The following is a 19,732-nucleotide window of genomic DNA, read 5'->3' on the forward strand; positions in this document are numbered from 1 at the left end:
CTCCTGCTGCTACTCCTACTCCTCCTGCTGCTGCTATCCTTACCTCCTCCTGCTGCTACTCCTCCTGCGCTGCTACTCTACTCCCCTGCTGCTGCTACTCTACTCCTCCTCCTGCTGCTACTCTTGCTCCTGCTACTCCTCCTACTCTCTCCTGCTACTCCTCACTCCTGCCTGCTATTGGCTCTTTCCTGCTACTCCTGCTGTTGCTCCTCCTGCTACTCCTACTTCTCCTGCTGCTACTCCTACACTCCCTGCTACTCCTACTCTCCTGTCTCTACTCCTCCTGCTATCCTGCTGCTACTCTTGCTACTCTACTTTTTCCTGCTACTCCTGCCCTCTTGCTCCTCTCTGCTACTCTCTTCTCCTCTTGCTCTCCTGCTACTCCTACTCCTCCTGCTACTACTCCTGCTACTCCTACCATACCATACCACCCTACTTACCTCTACTATAGGTCCAGGGACTCACCTATTTTCATCTGGAAGTTATGAAGGGGTGTTCATTGATGTACTTCATCTGTTCTTTGAGTCTCATAGCGTAGTCTGCCAGAGCCAGGATGTGTGATCGACCTCGCGGTCGTAGGTAGAGGCGTTGAGGCAGAGGCTGCCATGTAAGTGCTACCGATGGTCTTTATCTTCTCCAGCTGGCGGAACTGGTCCTCACTGATGATCTGGGTGGAGAGGAGGAACAGACATAGGATCTCATTTGAGACAGTTTGCTACAGCAGGAAAAAAAATCCTGCAGCACAGGAAATTTCAATTATTCTGTGGATTATAATTAATGGACATTTTTGTAGGGGTTGATACATTTTTCATAAGGGAAAAGCAAGTCAAAAAAAAGAAAAATATAGCTTTCGTGAACTACACTCCCACTCCTACTCACACTGACTTTGCTCATAGCTACTTTATTGAGAAAAAATGTACTTACTATGATTGACATATTGGTTGTCCACCTAGCTGGATAAGAGCATCTGCTAAATGACTAAAATGTCATGTAAAAACGTAGTCAAAGGATTGTCATCAGCGAAGAAGAGGTTACGAACTACAGTTTTTCTTTTTCTTCTTTCGTAGACACAGAAATGTCATCATGCATAGACTACTGTTACTGTTCCCCCTAGTGCTGATTTTGTGTGTTCATTACAGACTATTCCGATGCGATTTACAATCTCCTCCATTATACTTTTGAATCTTCCACTCCTCCACCTTCCCTCAGTTCCCTCCCTCCTCATTGGCTCTTGGAAGATTAAAATAAGTACAAACAGAGAAACAAACCTCGTCAAAGTCTGCAATGATCTCGTTGCGCAGCCGGGACACTCCACTCCCTCGTTGTTGGCTCCCAGCTCTACGTAGAACTCAGAGAAGTTGGAGATGGAGGCGAACATGACGGCCACACATCACAGGACTGGTAGTAGAGCTCGTCGTTACGCCGCTCCCGGCGTCAGGAAGTGGGCGGCACGTCTTTAGCAGGATGTTGTGGAGGGCGGCGGTTGTAGGCTGAAGCTCCTCCATCTCCTCTTTCTCCTCTGTGGCCTGGAGGGGACAGACACAGGGGAATGGGGAAACGGTTTGTTAAAAAGCCTGTGGCCTGGAGGGAACAGACACAGGGGAATGGGGAAACGGTTTGTTAAAAAGCCTGTGGCCAGGAGGGACGAACACAGGGGAATGGGGAAACGGTTTTGTTAAAAAGCCTGTGGCCTGGGGGAACAGACCAGGGGAATGGGGAAACGGTTTGTTAAAAAGCTGTGGCTGGAGGGACAGACACAGGGGAATGGGGAAACGGTTTGTTAAAAAGCCTGTGCCAGGAGGGGACAGACACAGGGGAATGGGGAACGGTTTGTTTAAAAAGCCTGTGGCCTGGAGGGAACAGACACAGGGGAATGGGGAAATGGTTTGTTAAAAAGCCTGTGGCCAGGAGGGAACAGACCAGGGGAATGGGGAAACGGTTTGTTAAAAGCCTGTGGCCAGGAGGGGACAGACACAGGGGAATGGGGAACGGTTTGTTAAAGCCTGTGGCCTGGAGGGAACGACACAGGGGAATGGGGAAACGGTTTGTTAAAAAGCCTGTGGCCAGGAGGGGACAGACACAGGGGAATGGGGAAACGGTTTGTTAAAAAGCTGTGGCCAGGAGGGGACAGACACAGGGGAATGGGGAAATGTTTGTTAAAAAGCCTGTGGCCAGGAGGGAAGACACAGGGGAATGGGGAACGGTTTGTTAAAAAGCCTGTGGCCAGGAGGGGACAAGACCAGGGAATGGGGAAACGGTTTGTTAAAAAGCTGTGGCCAGGAGGGGACAGACACAGGGGAATGGGGAAACGGTTTGTTAAAAGCCTGTGGCCAGGAGGGAACAAGACACGGGGGAATGGGGAAACGGTTTGTTAAACGCCTGTGGCAAGGCGGGGACAGACACAGGGGAATGGGGAAACGGTTTGTTAAAAGCCTTTTGCCTGGAGGGAACAGACACAGGGGAATGGGGAAACGGCTTTGTTAAAAAGCCTGTGGCCAGGGGGAACAGACACGGAATGGGGAAACGGCTTGTTAAAAGCCTGTGCCTGGGGGAACAGACACAGGGGATGGGGAAACGGCTTGTTAAAAGCCTGTGGCCTGGAGGGAACAGACACAGGGGAATGGGGAAACGTTTTGTTAAAAAGCCTGTGGCCTGGAGGGGACAGACACAGGGGAATGGGGAACGGCTTGTTAAAAAGCCTGTGGCCTGGAGGGAACAGACACAGGGAATGGGGAAACGGTTTGTTAAAAGCCTGTGGCCTGGAGGGAACAGCAACAGGGGAATGGGGAAACGGTTTGTTAAAAAGCCTGTGGCCTGGAGGGAACAGACACAGGGAATGGGGAAACGGTTTGTTAAAAAGTCTGTGGCAGGAGGAACAGACACAGGGGAATGGGGAACCACATCTGTCTGTCTGTAGGTATTGAGAGGAACTCTGAATGCTGATTGGTTTTGGTACAGTATTCCACTGAAGTTCGACCAGAGGTGAGAGTAACGTCACTCTGCCGCATCCGTAAGGCTGAGCTCTGCAGTTTAGTGATGTCACCAGATACAACAAAACGAGGCGTGCAGGTGCAGACCAGTGGGTGTAGCCGGGTCCTACCTGCAGCTCCACAGGAAGTCGAGGCGTGCGGTGGACTCCACCTGCTGAGCATGCAGGTACAGAGCCAGGACGAACACCGAAGGATGACAGGGGTCATGACCTTTAGGGACACCTTGGTCACAGTCTCCTGGCTGATGGGGGAAACAGAACCACAATCAACCCAACCCCAACCATCAATCAATCACACTCCTGGCTGAGAGGAGACAGGACCACAATCAATCAACCAACCAATCACACTCCTGGCTGGATGGGGAGACAGGCCCACATCAATCAACCAACCAATCACACTCCTGGCTGAGAGGAGACAGGACCACAATCAATCAACCCACCAATCACACTCCTGGCTGGATGGGGGAGACAGGACCACAATCAATCAACAACCAATCACACTCCTGGCTGAGAGGAGACAGGACCACAATCAATCAACCAACCAATTCACACTCCTGGCTGGATGGGGGGAGACAGGACCACAATCAATCAACCAATCACACTCCTGGTGAGAGGAGACAGGACCACAATCAATCAACCACCAATCACACTCCTGGCTGGATGGGGGAGACAGGACCACAATCAAATCAACCAACCAATCACACTTCTGGCTGAGAGGAGACAGGACCACAATCAATCAACCAACCAATCACACTCCTGGCTGGATGGGGAGCAAGGACCACAATCAATCAACCAACCCAATCACACTCCTGCTGAGAGAGACAGGACCACAATCAATCAACCACCAATCACACTCCTGCCGAGAGGAGACAGGGAAGGTTGGACTCAGTCTAGGAGTAGACATGGTAACAGAACAGAGCTGAGAGGAGACAGGGGGAGGATGGACTCAGTCTAGGAGTAACATGGTATTAGAACATTGAGTTGAGAGGAGACAGGGGGAGGATGGACTCAGTCTAGGAGTAGACATGGTAACAGAACATTGAGTAGAGGAGACAGGGGGAGGATGATTCAGTCTAGGAGTAGACATGGTACCAGAACATTGAGTTGAGAGGAGGACAGGGAGGATGGACTCAGTCTAGGAGTAGACATGGTAATAGAACATTGAGCTGAGAGGAGAGGGGGAGGATGGATTCAGTCTAGGAGTATACATGGTAAACGAACATTGAGTTGAGAGGGACAGGGAGATGGATTCAGTCTAGGAGTAGACATGGTAATAGAACATTGAGCTGAGAGGAGAGGGGAGGATGGATTCAGTCTAGGAGTAGACATGGTAAACGAACACTGACACTATAAGAGCTAAAGACAGAAATGAACGTACCATGTCCCTGTAGCTGTTTCAATTGAAACTAGGAATCCTAGGAAAAAATAAAACACATTTATTAAATAGTTTTCACACTTGACAAGAGCTTTGTGCTTTGCCAGCTAAGTATTTGAACGAAAACAAGTACTACTTGAACAAATACTATTTGAGGTGGGCTAGGGTTGGGGTGGCGGGTGGGCAGTAGGCTACAGTTAGTGACTCACAGGGTGTGCGTGTTTGTGTGTGTGTGTGTGTGTGTGGTGTGTGTCAGTGTGTTTTAACTCACAGGGTGCTGGCGGTGAGCAGCAGGTCTGCGTTGTCGAACAGGGCCACCTGGGCCACTCCACCAGCAGCAGGAAGGTGACCTGGATCAGCACCATGCGGGCCAGCTTCCCTATACTGCTGATGTGGAGGAACACACTGCAGGCCAGCAGGGTCAGGGAAACCTATAGCAGAAATACTGGAAGGGGGGAGGGGAGAGGCATAGCAAGTTATAACAATGTTAATAAACACAACACTAGTCACACACACACACAGTAGCGTTCCAGCTGGGCTCACCTCAGGGAAGTGGCATGGTGTGGGCTGGCTGGGGCAACAGGGCTCAGTCTGTCCTGTTGCTGACTGGCTCAGGTTGTGTAGTAGACACAGGGTCACCAAGCTGGAAGCAGGTTCCTCTCACGCACCCACACAGTCCACCAGGCCCTCTCTGTCACAGGTCAACTAGAGGAGACACAGTCTTAAATCACATGTCAACCAACGAAAGCAGCGGAAACAGAGAAGCCAGCCTGAACAGAGAAGCCAGCTGAACAGAGAAGCCAACTGAACAGAGAAGCCAGCTGAACGAGAAGCCAGCTGAACAGAGAAGCCAGCTGACAGAGAAGCCAACTGAACAGAGAAGCCAGCTGAACAGAGAAGCCAGCTGAACAGAGAAGCCAGCTAACAGAGAAGCCAGCTGAACAGAGAAGCCAGCTGAACAGAGAAGCCAGCTGAACAGAGAAGCCAGCTGAACACTACATTCACACACACACATGTTAGTCAGTTAGCAGACACTCTTAGTGACGTACAGTAGTGAGTGCATACATTTTCGTAGTGCAATTGCAGGCACTATTGGAGAATTGTCATCCCTACCATGTTAACAAAGGCAGACATGAAGAGAAGTAGGATGGTGAGGACTCCCACCAGGGTACTGTTGGTACGAGACTGGACTATAGTCGTAGTCACTGTCTGCAAGGCAACTGGGAAGAGCTGGGAGGAGAGAGAGAGGGAGAGGAGGAGAGGAGAGAGGGGGTTATTATTCATTTTAGTGCTTGTTATGCATGAATGTAAATTCAAACAATGTTAACTTTTGGGTACATCTCTATAAAAGGTGCTTGTATGATTTAAAAAATGATGGAGGAGTCTGTCCTTTACCTTGACGCGGAGTAAATGGCACAGCAGAAGAGGATGTTGACGAGGATGATGAAGATGATGATGTAGACACCCAGCATGAGAGGTGTGCTGTGGAGAGGAACTGACTCAAGTCACAAACTGCACCACAATCAATCCTGCACAGGTCACGTATCCTACTCCTCCTGCTACTCCTGCTGCTACTCTTGCTACTCCTACTTTTCCTGCTACTCCTGCCCCTCTTGCTCCTCCTGCTACTCCTTCTCCTCTTGCTCCTCCTGCTACTCCTACTCCTCCTGCTACTACTCCTGCTACTCCTACCATACCATACCACCCTACCTTACCTCTACTATAGGTCCAGGGACTCACCTATTTTCATCTGGAAGTTATTGAAGGAGTGTTCATTGATGTACTTCATCTGTTCTTTGAGTCTCATAGCGTAGTCTGCCAGAGCCAGGATGTGTGATCGACCCTCGCGGTCGTAGGTAGAGGCGTTGAGGCCAGAGGCTGCCATGTAAGTGCTACCGATGGTCTTTATCTTCTCCAGCTGGCGGAACTGGTCCTCACTGATGATCTGGGTGGAGAGGGAGGAACAGACATAGGATCTTCATTTGAGACAGTTTGCTACAGCAGGAAAAAAAAATCCTGCAGCAACAGGAAATTTCAATTATTCTGTGGATTATAATTAATGGACATTTTTGTAGGGGTTGATACATTTTTCATAAGGGAAAAGCAAGTCAAAAAAAAGAAAAAATATAGCCTTTCGTGAACTAACACTCCCACCTCCTACTCACACTGACTTTGCTCATAGCTACTTTATTGAGAAAAAATGTACTTACTATGACTGACATATGTGGTTGTCCCACCTAGCTGGATAAGAGCATCTGCTAAATGACTAAAATGTCATGTAAAAACGTAGTCAAAGGATTGTCATCAGCGGAAGAGAGTTACGAACTACAGTCTTCTTTTTCTTCTTTCGTAGACACAGAACATGTCATCATGCATAGACTACTGTTACTGTTCCCCCTAGTGCTGATTTGTGGCTTTCATTACAGACTATTCCGATGCGATTTACAATCTCCCTCCATTATACTTTTGAATCTTCCACTCCTCCACCTTCCCTCAGTCCTCCCCTCCCTCCTCATTGGCTCTTGGAAGATTAAAATAAGTACAAACAGAGAAACAAACCTCGTCAAAGTCTGCAATGATCTCGTTGAGCAGCCGGAGACACTCCACTCCCTCGTTGTTGGCCTCCAGCTCTACGTAGAACTCAGAGAAGTTGGAGATGGAGGCGAACATGACGGCCACACACTCACAGGACTGGTAGTAGAGCTCGTCGTTACGCCGCTCCCGCGTCAGGAAGTGGGCGGCCACGTCTTTAGGCAGGATGTTGTGGAGGAGCCGGCGGTTGTAGGCCTGAAGCTCCTCCATCTCCTCTTTCTCCTCTGTGGCCTGGAGGGGACAGACACAGGGGAATGGGGAAACGGTTTGTTAAAAAGCCTGTGGCCAGGACGGGACCGAACACAGGGGAATGGGGAAACGGTTTGTTAAAAAGCCTGTGGCCTGGGGGAACAGACCAGGGGAATGGGGAAACGGTTTGTTAAAAAGCCTGTGGCTGGAGGGACAGACACAGGGGAATGGGGAAACGGTTTGTTAAAAAGCCTGTGCCTAGGAGGGACAGACACAGGGGAATGGGGAAACGGTTTGTTTAAAAAGCCTGTGGCCTGGAGGGAACAGACACAGGGGAATGGGGAAATGGTTTGTTAAAAAGCCTGTGGCCAGGAGGGAACAGACACAGGGGAATGGGGAAACGGTTTGTTAAAAAGCCTGTGGCCAGGAGGGGACAGACACAGGGGAATGGGGAAACGGTTTGTTAAAAAGCCTGTGGCCTGGAGGGAACAGACACAGGGGAATGGGGAAACGGTTTGTTAAAAAGCCTGTGGCCAGGAGGGGACAGACACAGGGGAATGGGGAAACGGTTTGTTTAAAAAGCCTGTGGCCAGGAGGGGACAGACACAGGGGAATGGGGAAATGTTTGTTAAAAAGCCTGTGGCCAGGAGGGAAGACACAGGGGAATGGGGAACGGTTTGTTAAAAAGCCTGTGGCCAGGAGGGGACAAGACACAGGGGAATGGGGAAACGGTTTGTTAAAAAGCCTGTGGCCAGGAGGGGACAGACACAGGGGAATGGGGAAACGGTTTGTTAAAAAGCCTGTGGCCAGGAGGGAACAGACACGGGGGAATGGGGAAACGGTTTGTTAAAAGCCTGTGGCAAGGCGGGGACAGACACAGGGGAATGGGGAAACGGTTTGTTAAAAGCCTTTTGGCCTGGAGGGAACAGACACAGGGGAATGGGGAAACGGCTTGTTAAAAAGCCTGTGGCCAGGAGGGAACAGACACGGGAATGGGGAAACGGCTTGTTAAAAAGCCTGTGGCCTGGAGGGAACAGACACAGGGGAATGGGGAAACGGCTTGTTAAAAGCCTGTGGCCTGGAGGGAACAGACACAGGGGAATGGGGAAACGTTTTGTTAAAAAGCCTGTGGCCTGGAGGGGACAGACACAGGGGAATGGGGAACGGCTTGTTAAAAAGCCTGTGGCCTGGAGGGAACAGACACAGGGAATGGGGAAACGGTTTGTTAAAAGCCTGTGGCCTGGAGGGAACAGAACAGGGGAATGGGGAAACGGTTTGTTAAAAAGCCTGTGGCCTGGAGGGAACAGACACAGGGAATGGGGAAACGGTTTGTTAAAAAGTCTGTGGCCAGGAGGAACAGACACAGGGGAATGGGGAACCACATCTGTCTGTCTGTAGGTATTGAGAGGAACTCTGAATGCTGATTGGTTTTTGGTACAGTATTCCACTGAAGTTCGACCAGAGGTGAGAGTAACGTCATCTGCCGCATCCGTAAGGCTGAGCTCTGCAGTCTTAGTGATGTCACCAGATACAAACAAACGAGGCGTGCAGGTGCAGACCAGTGGGTGTGAGGCGGGTCCTACCTGCAGCTTCCACAGGAAGTCGAGGCGTGCGGTGGACTCCACCTGCTGAGCATGCAGGTACAGAGCCAGGACGAACACCGTAAGGATGACAGGGGTCATGACCTTTAGGGACACCTTGGTCACAGTCTCCTGGCTGGATGGGGGAAACAGAACCACAATCACCCAACCAACCAACCATCATCAATCACCCTCCTGGCTGAGAGGAGACGGACCACAATCAATCAACCAACCAATCACACTCCTGGCTGGATGGGGAGACAGGCCCACATCAATCAACCAACCAATCACACTCCTGGCTGAGAGGAGACAGGACCACAATCAATCAACCAACCAATCACACTCCTGGCTGGATGGGGAGACAGGACCACAATCAATCAACCAACCAATCACAACTCCTGGCTGGAGAGAGACAGGACCACAATCAATCAACCAACCAATCACACTCCTGGCTGGATGGGGGAGACAGGACACAATCAATCAACCAATCACACTCCTGGCTGAGAGGAAGACAGGACCACAATCAATCAACCAACCAATCACACTCCTGGCTGGATGGGGGAGACAGGACCACAATCAATCAACCAACCAATCACACTTCTGGCTGAGAGGAGACAGGACCACAATCAAACAACCAACCAATCACACTCCTGGCTGGATGGGGGAGAAGGACCACAATCAATCAACCAACCCAATCACACTCCTGCTGAGAGAGACAGGACCACATCAATCAACCACCAATCACACTCCTGGCCGAGAGGAGACAGGGGAAGGTTGGACTCAGTCTAGGAGTAGACATGGTAACAGAACATTGAGCTGAGAGGAGACAGGGGGAGGATGGACTCAGTCTAGGAGTAGACATGGTATTAGAACATTGAGTTGAGAGGAGACAGGGGGAGGATGGACTCAGTCTAGGAGTAGACATGGTAACAGAACATTGAGTGAGAGGAGACAGGGGGAGGATGGATTCAGTCTAGGAGTAGACATGGTAACAGAACATTGAGTTGAGAGGAGACAGGGAGGATGGACTCAGTCTAGGAGTAGACATGGTAATAGAACATTGAGCTGAGAGGAGAGGGGGAGGATGGATTCAGTCTAGGAGTATACATGGTAAACGAACATTGAGTTGAGAGGAGACAGGGAGATGGATTCAGTCTAGGAGTAGACATGGTAATAGAACATTGAGCTGAGAGGAGAGGGGGAGGATGGATTCAGTCTAGGAGTAGACATGGTAAACGAACACTGACACTATAAGACTAAAGACAGAAATGAACGTACCATGTCCCTGTAGCTGTTTCATTGAAACTAGGAATCCTAGGGAAAAAATAAAACACATTTATTAAATAGTTTCACACTTGACAAGAGCTTTGTGCTTTGCCAGCACTAAGTATTTGAACGAAAACAAGTACTACTTGAACAAATACTATTTGAGGTGGGCTAGGGTTGAGGGTGGGCGGGTGGGCAGTAGGCTACAGTTAGTGACTCACAGGGTGTGCGTGTGTGTGTGTGTGTGTGTGTGTGGTGTGTGTCAGTTGTTCTTAACTCACAGGGTGCTGGCGGTGAGCAGCAGGTCTGCGTTGTCGAACAGGGCCACCTGGGGCCACTCCACCAGCAGCAGGAAGGTGACCTGGATCAGCACCATGAGGGCCAGCTTCCCTATACTGCTGATGTGGAGGAACACACTGCAGGCCAGCAGGGTCAGGAGAACCTATAGCAGAAATACTGGAAGGGGGGAGGGGAGAGGCATAGCAAGTTATAACATGTTAATAAACACAGACACTAGTCACACACACACACAGTAGCGTTCCAGCTGGGCTCACCTCAGGGAAGTGGCATGGTGTGGGCTGGCTGGGGCACAGGGTCAGTCTGTCCTGTGCTGACTGGCTCAGGTTGTGTAGTAGACACAGGGTCACCAAGCTGGAGGCACAGGTTCTCTCACGCCACCACCAGTCCACCAGGCCTCTCTGTCACAGGTCAACTAGAGAGAGACACAGTCTTAAATCACATGTCAACCAACAGAGAAGCCAGCTGAACAGAGAAGCCAGCAACGAAAGCCAGCTGCAGTGAACAGAGAAGCAGCTGAACAGAGAAGCCAACTGAACAGAGAAGCCAGCTGAACAGAGAAGCCAGCTGAACAGAGAAGCCAGCTGAACAGAGAAGCCAGCTGAACAGAGAAGCCAGCTGAACAACTACATTCACACACACACATGTTAGTCAGTTAGCAGACACTCTTAGTGACGTACAGTAGTGAGTGCATACATTTTCGTAGTGCAATTGCAGGCACTATTGGGAGAATTGTCATCCCTACCATGTTAACAAAGGCAGACATGAAGAGAAGTAGGATGGTGAGGACTCCCACCAGGGTACTGTTGGTACGAGACTGGACTATAGTCGTAGTCACTGTCTGCAAGGCAACTGGGAAGAGCTGGGAGGAGGAGAGAGAGGGGGAGAGCGAGAGAGAGAGAGGGGTTATTATTCATTTTAGTGCTTGTTATGCATGAAAATGTAAATTCAAACAAATGTTAACTTTTGGGTACATCTCTATAAAAGGTGCTTGTATGATTTAAAAAATGATGGAGGAGTCTGTCCTTTACCTTGACGCAGGAGTAAATGGCACAGATGAAGAGGATGTTGACGAGGATGATGAAGATGATGATGTAGACACCCAGCATGAGAGGTGTGCTGTGGAGAGGAACTGACTCAAGTCACAACTGCACCACAATCAATCCTCACAGGTCACTATTCAGTACATGTTCTATGATAGTTTAAAAAGGCTGTCCCTTATTTGGTCCTTGGAGCTGGATACCCTGTGTCGGTTCAGCCCGACCAACTAGCAGCCTTGTTAGTTCCATACGGTTACAGAAAGGTGGAGGTTTAAGACAAGTACTTACTGTGGGAAGATGATAATCTGAATGAAACAGATGAAGCAGAAGACTAACAGAGCACAGGCCACGTAGCCTCCAAAACGATCATCCACCTTCTTGGAGAACTAAAAACACAATGAGGAGAAGAGCAGAAAACTCAACTCAACACTCTGCATATAATGTCCCAAAAATATCTCTAGCTGTCAAATCCTTACTTCCTCCGTCCTCTTGTTTCCTCAATTCTTTGCTTCCCTCTCAAAGCTCATTTGAGGAGGTTCGGATTGGAGCCTCCTCCTCCAATGACATTTGAGAGGGAGGTGTGGAATTGAGGAAACAAGGACTGAAAAAAAACAAGGATTTAACACCTAGTAATGTTTTCAGACACAGCCAATGAATCACCACCCTATCTCCTCCCACCTTGTTCTCCAGGTCTTTAGTCTGGAAGGTGAGCAGAAACTTCTTGACGTGGTCTTTACGGAGTTGGTCTATGCTGCGGGCATCGATGGCTCGGCCCAGAAACTCATCCACCTCATCCTCAGGGTTCAGGGCCTCCTGGGAACAACGGCTACACACACACACACACACACACACACCACACCACACACACACCACACACACCACACACACACACCCACACACACACAACACACAACACACACACACACACACACACACACACACAGCCACACACACACACACACCACAGTCAGCAACCCAATAATATATCTACTGGGCCAATGACTAACACTACACACACAGAGTAACCCAATTAACACACTACTGGCCAAATTAAGATAACTCACTTGTCTTGTCTGGACGTTTTCATCAATTCCCTGGGAGAAGAGAGAACGAGATGGAGAGAAGAAAAGAGAGACGAGCGATAAAGAGAGAGCAAGAGGGAGAGGGTAGAAAGAGAGAGGAGAGATCTAGTGAGAGAGAGATTAGGTTTTAGAAGGTAGCCAGTAAAAACCACAGTGAAAGATAGCCAATGAAAACACACAGATCAGACTCAGACTTCTGCACACTTATCCTGGTAGCCAGACTGATGTTTTTAATTAATGCTGTGAGGATTCAAATTATACCCTCCTCCCCCCTGGGCATACCCCTCAGAGAAGGAGAGAGAGAAAAAGATGAGGAGAGGGGAAGATGAGAGGAGAGGGGAAGATGAGAGGAGAAGGGAGGGGGTGAGGCGAGAGAGCAAAACAGGGGAAAGGAGAGGTTGCAGACAACAGGGAGGAGAGGATGCAGACAACAGAAGGAAGAGGATGCAGACAACAGGAGGAGAGGATGCAGACAACAGATGCAGACAACAGGAGGGAAATGAGAGAGAGGATGCAGACAACAGGATGCAGACAACAGGAGGAAATGAGAGGAGAGGATGCAGACAACAGGATGCAGACAACAGGAGGAGAGGATGTAGACAACAGGAGGAGAGGATGCAGACAACAGGAGGAGAGGATGCAAGACAACAGGAGGAGAGGATGCAGACAACAGGAGGAGAGGAGAGGATGCAGACAACAGGAGGAAGGTGCAGAAACAGGAGGAGAGGAGAGGATGCAGACAACAGGAGGAGAGGAGAGGATGCAGACAACAGATGAGGAGAGGAGAGTTGCATACACAGGAGAGACGGAGAGGTTGCAGACAACAGGAGGAGGAGAGGAGAGGATTGCAGGACAACATGGAGGAGGAGAGGAGGATTGCAGACAAACAGTAGAGGAGAGGAGAGGTTCCAGAGAACAGGAGAGAGAGAGAGGTTGAGGAAACAGGAGGAGAGGAAGAGTTGCAGAGAACAGGAGGAGAGGAGAGTTGTTGCAGAGAACAGGGGAGGCGAGAGAGAGAGATTGCAGACAGACAGGAGAGGAGGAAGAGGTTGCAAGAACAGAGGAGGAGAGGGAGAGATGCAGACAACAGGAGGAGAGGAGAGGTTGCAGAGAAACAGAGGAGAGAGGAGATGCATTGCAGACATACAGGAGGAGAGGTTGCAGAGAAACAGGAGGAGGAGAAGGAGAGATTGCAGACAACAGGAGGAGAGAGAGCGTTGGCAGAGAACAGAGGAGGAGAGGAGAGATGGCAGAACAGAGAGAGAGAGGGGTCTGCAGGAGACAGGAGAGATGAGAAAGGTTTCATTCGCGCATGCAGCCCCTGGCTATTGACTCATTTCAGATCATTGTTGATTTGAAATTTCAAGCTTTTAAAGTTGTATTAGTCGTATGTAAGTAGTCTAGCGGTTAAGAGCATTGTGTCAGTACCGAATGTTAGAGCCGGACTAGGTGAAATCTGTCGATGTGCTCTGAGCAAGGCACTTCACCCTGACCGGTCCTGTAAGTGGCTCTGCGACAAAAGAGTCTTGATAAATTACTAACATGTAAAATGTTACAGTACATCGTTCAATGAAATGCTTGCAGGTTATTCACAACAAGAAGTAATAAAAGATAAGAATAGGAACATAAAGCAAATGGCTCAGTTAGAATAAACATTTAGAATAAGTATAAAAACAAGAAGGTACAATTTATAGTCAATATTTTTGGGAAGGGGATTCGGAGGCAAGTGTTTAAATTGTGCAGTTTTAGCAATAATAATAAAGACTGGTAGCAGCAGTTTGTGATGTGTGGTGTGGCATAAAATCTGTCTGTCTGTCTGTCTGTCTGTGTGTGTGTGTGTGTGTGTGTGTGTGTGTGTGTGTACTTTTTTTGATTTTTTATTTATTTAACCTTTATTTAACTAGGCAAGTCAGTTAAGAACAAATTCTTATTTACAATGACGGCCTACCAAAAGGCAAAAGGCCTCCTGCGGGGACGGGGGCCTGGGATTAAAATAAATAAATACAATATAAAAATAGGACAAAACACATCACAACAAGAGAGACAACATAACACTACATGAAGAGAGACCTAAGACAACAACAACACATGACAACACAGCATGGTAGCAACACAACATAACAACAACATGGTAGCAACACAACATGGTAGCAGCACAAAACATGGTACACACATTATTGGGCACAGACAGCCGCACAAAGAGCAAGAAGATAGAGACAACAATACATCAAGCAAAGCAGCCACAACTGTCAGTAAGAGTGTCCATGATTGAGTCTTTGAATGAAGAGATTGAGATAAAACTGTCCAGTTTGAGTGTGTTGCAGCTCGTTCCAGTCGCTAGCTGCAGCGAACTGAAAAGAGGAGCGACTCACGGATGGGTGTGCTTTGGGGACCTTTAACAGAATGTGACTGGCAGAACGGGTGTTGTATGTGGAGGATGAGGGCTGCAGTAGATATCTCAGATAGGGGGGAGTGAGGCCTAAGAGGGTTTTATAAATAAGCATCAACCAGTGGGTCTTGCGATGGGTGAACAGAGATGACCAGTTTACAGAGGAGTATAGAGTGCAGTGATGTGTCCGATAAGGGGCATTGGTGGAAAATCTGATGGCCGAATGGAAAAGAACATCTAGCCGCTCGAGAGCACCCTTACCTGCCGATCTATAAATTATGTCTCCGTAATCTAGCATGGGTAGGATGTTCATCTGAATCAGGGTTAGTTTGGCAGCTGAAAGAGGAGCGATTTCGATAGAGGAAACCAAGTCTAGATTTAACTTTAGCCTGCAGCTTTGATATGTGCTAAGAGAAGGACAGTGTACTTGTGTACTTGTATGAGGTGACTACCTCAAGCTCTAAACCGTCAGAGGTAGTAATAACACCTGTGGGAAGAGGGGCATTCTTCTTACCAAACCACATGACCTTTGTTTTGGAGGTGTTCAGAACAAGGTTAAGGGTAGAGAAAGCTTGTTGTAGAACATTTAACACAAAATCCGGGGAGGGGCCAGCTGAGTATAAGACTGTATCATCTGCATTTAAAATTGATGAGAGAGCTTCCTACTGCCTGAGTTATGTAGTTGATGTAAATTGAGAAGAGCGTGGGGCCTAGGATCGAGCCTTGGGGTACTCCCTTGGTGACAGGCATTGGCTGAGACAGCAGATTTTCTGACTTTATACACTGCACTCTTTGAGAGAGGTAGTTAGCAAACCAGCCCAAAGACCCCTCAAAGACACCAATACTCCTTAGTCGGCCCACAAGAATGGAATGGTCTACCGTATCAAAAGCTTTGGCCAGGTCAATAAAAAAAGCAGCACAATATTGCTTAGAATCAAGGGCAATGCAGCGAACTGAAAAGAGGAGTGACCCAGGGGTGTATGCGCTTTGGGGACCTTTAACAGAATCTGAATGGCAGAATGGGTGTTGTATGTGGAGGACGAGGGCTGCAGTAGATATCTCAGAAAGGGGGGAGTGAGGCCTAAGAGGGTTTTCCTGCCTGGTTGGCCCTGTCCGGGGGTATCGTCGAACGGGGTCACAGTGTCTCCCGACCCTTCCTGTCTCAGCCTCTAGTATTTATGCTGCAATAGTTTATGTGTCGGGGGACTTGGATCAGTCTGTTATATCTGGAGTATTTCTCCTGTCTTATCTAGTGGCCTGTGTGAATTGAAGTATGCTCCCTCTAACTCTTCTCTCGGAGGACCTGAGTCCTAGGACCATGTCTCAGGACTACCTGGCCTGATGACTCCTTGATGTCCCCAGTCCACCTGGTCATGCTGCTGCTCCAGTTTCAACTGTTCTGCCTGAGGCTATGGAACCCTGACCTGTTCACCAGATGTGCTACCTGTCCCAGACCTGCTGTTTTCAACTCTCTCTCTCTACCGCACCTGCTGTCTCTAACTCTGAATGATTGGCTATGAAAAGCCAACTGACATTTACTCCTGAGGTGCTGACCTGTTGCAGGAAAAACCACTGTGATTATTATTATTATTATTATTATTATTATTAGACCCTGCTGGTCATCTATGAACGTTTGAACATCTTGGCCACTGTTAAAATCTCTACCCGGCACAGCAGAAGAGGACTAACCACCCATTAGAGCTTAGTTCCTCTCTAGGTTTCTTCCTAGGTTCCTGCCTTTCTAGGGAGTTTTTCCTGGCCACCGTGCTTCTACACCTGCATTGCTTGCTGTTTGGGGTTTTAGGCTGGGTTTCTGTACAGCACTTTGTGACATCGGCTGATGTAAAAAGGGCTTTATAAATACATTTGATTGATTGATTGAATGGTGACATCATTGAGTACCTTTAAGGTTGCAGTGACACATCCATAACCTGAGCAGAAACCAGATTGCATACCCGAGAGAATACTATAGACATCAAGAAAGCCAGTCAGTTGATTATTGACAAGTTTTCCAACACTTTTGATAAACAGGGCAAAATAGAAATAGGCCTATAACAGTTAGGACCAGCTTGCTTTAGGACTTGGTCAGGTGGTTTAAGCATGCCCCCGTTTAGGTCACCTAGCAGGACAAATTCAGACTTAGTGTAAGGGAACAGGAGAGAGTTTAGGGCAGGTAGGGTACAGGCCGGTGCTGATGGAGGACGATAGCACCCAGCAACAGTCAACACAGAGCTATTTGAAAGTTTAATGCTTCAAACCAGCAAATCAAATTGTTTGTGGACAGACTTGGTGGAGACAACCGAGCACTGAAGTTGTTCCTTGGTAAATATTGCCACTCCACAACCTTTGGAAGATCTGTCTTGCAGAAAAAGGTAATAACCAGAAAGGTTAACATCAGTATTCAAAACACTCTTCCTTAACCACGTCTCAGTAATGACCAACACATCTGGATTGGAGCTGTGAACCCACACTTTCAATTGATCCATTTTAGGTAATAAGCTTCTAGTGTTAATGTGCAGAAAACCCAGGCTTTTACGAGAGCAGAAATCAGTGAAGCAGATATCAGAGCACAAGTCAGAATTGGGGCTAGCAACAGTAGATGGGCCAGGGTGTACATACACATTTCCAGATATCAACAGTAATACAATCAAGGCACAGCATAGGACAGGGAGAGCTCTGCAGTGCTGATTTATGACATCTGAATGTGCATCAGGTGGCAACAAGATCATATTATACAGCAATGTCATCAGGTAACATGAATACAAAGACAGCGAGAGGTGGTTAGAATAGGATGGGAGGCCAAAAGTCTGTGTAACCAATAGAGAGTCAAGAGTCCCGAGTGTGGGAACAAACATAGTCTGTCCCACGGTTGGGTAAAGAAAGTTTGTAGTCTACAAAGTAAGCAGGAGACATGAGGCAAATAGCAAAATGCACAATCATTTTTAAAAACATATAACTACTTTATATATAACCATTGTAAATTCAGAGTCATTCGCACTAACAGTGCATGAGTGCTGGAGGCGAGCGAAAGCTCGGGAGAGAGGGGTGAGTGTAGTGGGGGTACCTGTACCAGACAGGGGGAGACAGGCCAGGGAGAGAGGGGTGAGGTGTAGTGGGGGTACCTGTACCAGAACGGGAGACAGGCCAGGAGAGGGGTGAGTGTAGTAGGGGGTACCTTTACCAGACAGGGGGAGACAGGCCAGGAGAGAGGGGGGTTAGATTAGTGGGGGTACCTGTACCAGACAGGGGGAGACAGGCCAGGGAGAGGGGGGTGAGTGTAGTAGGGGTACCTGTACCAGACAGGGGGAGACAGGCCAGGGCAGACGGTAAACAGATCGCCAGGTGGAGTCCAAGCAGCAGTGCAGCAGGTAACGGGAGAAGGTGTCACACCCACTTGGGAGAAGCTTTTATTTCTGGAGGCAGATTTCTTGTAGAAAATGCCAGTGATGGTCTTTAAACAGCAGGAGGGGGCTTCAGAGGACGCTTCAAAGACTCCTGCCACTTGTTGGGCCCGAAGGCCTCGACACATTTTACTTCACACCTTGATGCTGATTGAATTTGTATCTGGTCTGTCCTTGCGAGTCTTAACTCAGTGTTCAGTCCCCATAAAATATATCATTGTAATGTACTTTATTTTATTCATTTTTTCTCTTTTTCTTCTTGTCTTTCAAAATAGCATCAGACCAAACACTAGTCACTCAGTTCCAGGTTGGATGGTGTCCTCCGGTCTCTACTGTTTGTTTGCTAGAGCACCCTCTGTATAGCTTGGAAAAAGAAAACCTTGGAAGCAGTAATCTCTCCAGTTCATTTTGGTCAAAATTAGGTTGTAGGTTTGGAGTTTTGATCTGGAGTGAAGGCCATGCTGTGAAGAGGAGCATCCTACATATGTACCTGCCGAAAATCCAAGTTTATCTAACTCCAAATCTATCCTTTTGTAAAAAACATGTTGAAAAATGTGAGAGCTCACAAGCAGCTGTGCCTCTCTCTCTGAAGGTGTAGAGAGTCAGTGCAGGTGGTCAGTCCAGTTCAAGTGTTCAAGTGTTCAGCAGTCTGATGGCTTGTAGATAGAAACTCTCTCTGTTGGTATCAGACCTCATGCTCCGATACCATCTGCCCGGCAGTAAGGGAGTGAACAGCTATTAGCTGGGGTGTGTGTGGAGTCTTTGATGATGCTTCCTTAGGCAGCTTCTCGGAATCATCTCAGTCTTTAACAAGTGTAAGGCTAGCTGTCTGCTGCTGGCCACTAACTTCCATTGGGTGTTGGCTGTCCACTAACCACAGTAGGGGCTGTGTAACTCACACTTGTTGTGATGCTGGTTGGTCTGTACTAATCAATACAGGTTCTGGGCTTTCCATTGGCTGTTTGAGAGCTTTAGGCTTATAATAGACACAGTTCATTAAAGCTAGAGAAATTCTACACCATAGAAAGCCCTTTTAAAAGCAACTGGAAAGAATCCTAAAACAAACATCTATCAGTTCTCAACCAATTCCAATTGGTCCATGACAGCCATATTCTAATTGGTCCATGACAGCCATATTCTAATTGGTCCATGACAGCCATATTCTAATTGGTCCCTGAACGTGTCCAGACAAATGAAAAGAAAGTTACACACTCATCTCTCCATGATGTGGATTTATTTGTCCAAAGAGCCTTTATCAGGGTGTAGTGCTGAGCGATTACCCGAAATGTCAGTTATTTTGGGGGTTTTAAACAACTAATTGACCGACGGTTCAATTATCTGAATTCCATTTTGTTATGTTTTTTTCTTCTGTGAGCTCAATGAGCACATTGCGCAGTTTCTCTAGAGATACACTACATGACCAAAAGTATGTGGACACCTGATCATTGAAAATCTAATTCCAAAATCATGGGCATTAATATGGAATTGGTCCCCCCCTTTCTGCTATAACAGCCTCCACTCTTCTGGGAAGG

At 48.1% G+C, this 19,732-nt stretch overlaps 1 pseudogene; it reads right to left on the bottom strand.

The window, feature by feature from the left end:
- LOC111966137 (adenylate cyclase type 6-like) overlaps positions 1-12,420 on the bottom strand; it is a 16,793-nt pseudogene extending 4,373 nt beyond the window's left edge.
- Between the last annotated feature and the right edge of the window lie 7,312 nt (positions 12,421-19,732).

The sequence above is a fragment of the Salvelinus sp. IW2-2015 genome, linkage group LG7, assembly GCF_002910315.2.
Source record: "Salvelinus sp. IW2-2015 linkage group LG7, ASM291031v2, whole genome shotgun sequence".
Lineage (NCBI taxonomy): Eukaryota > Metazoa > Chordata > Actinopteri > Salmoniformes > Salmonidae > Salvelinus > Salvelinus sp. IW2-2015.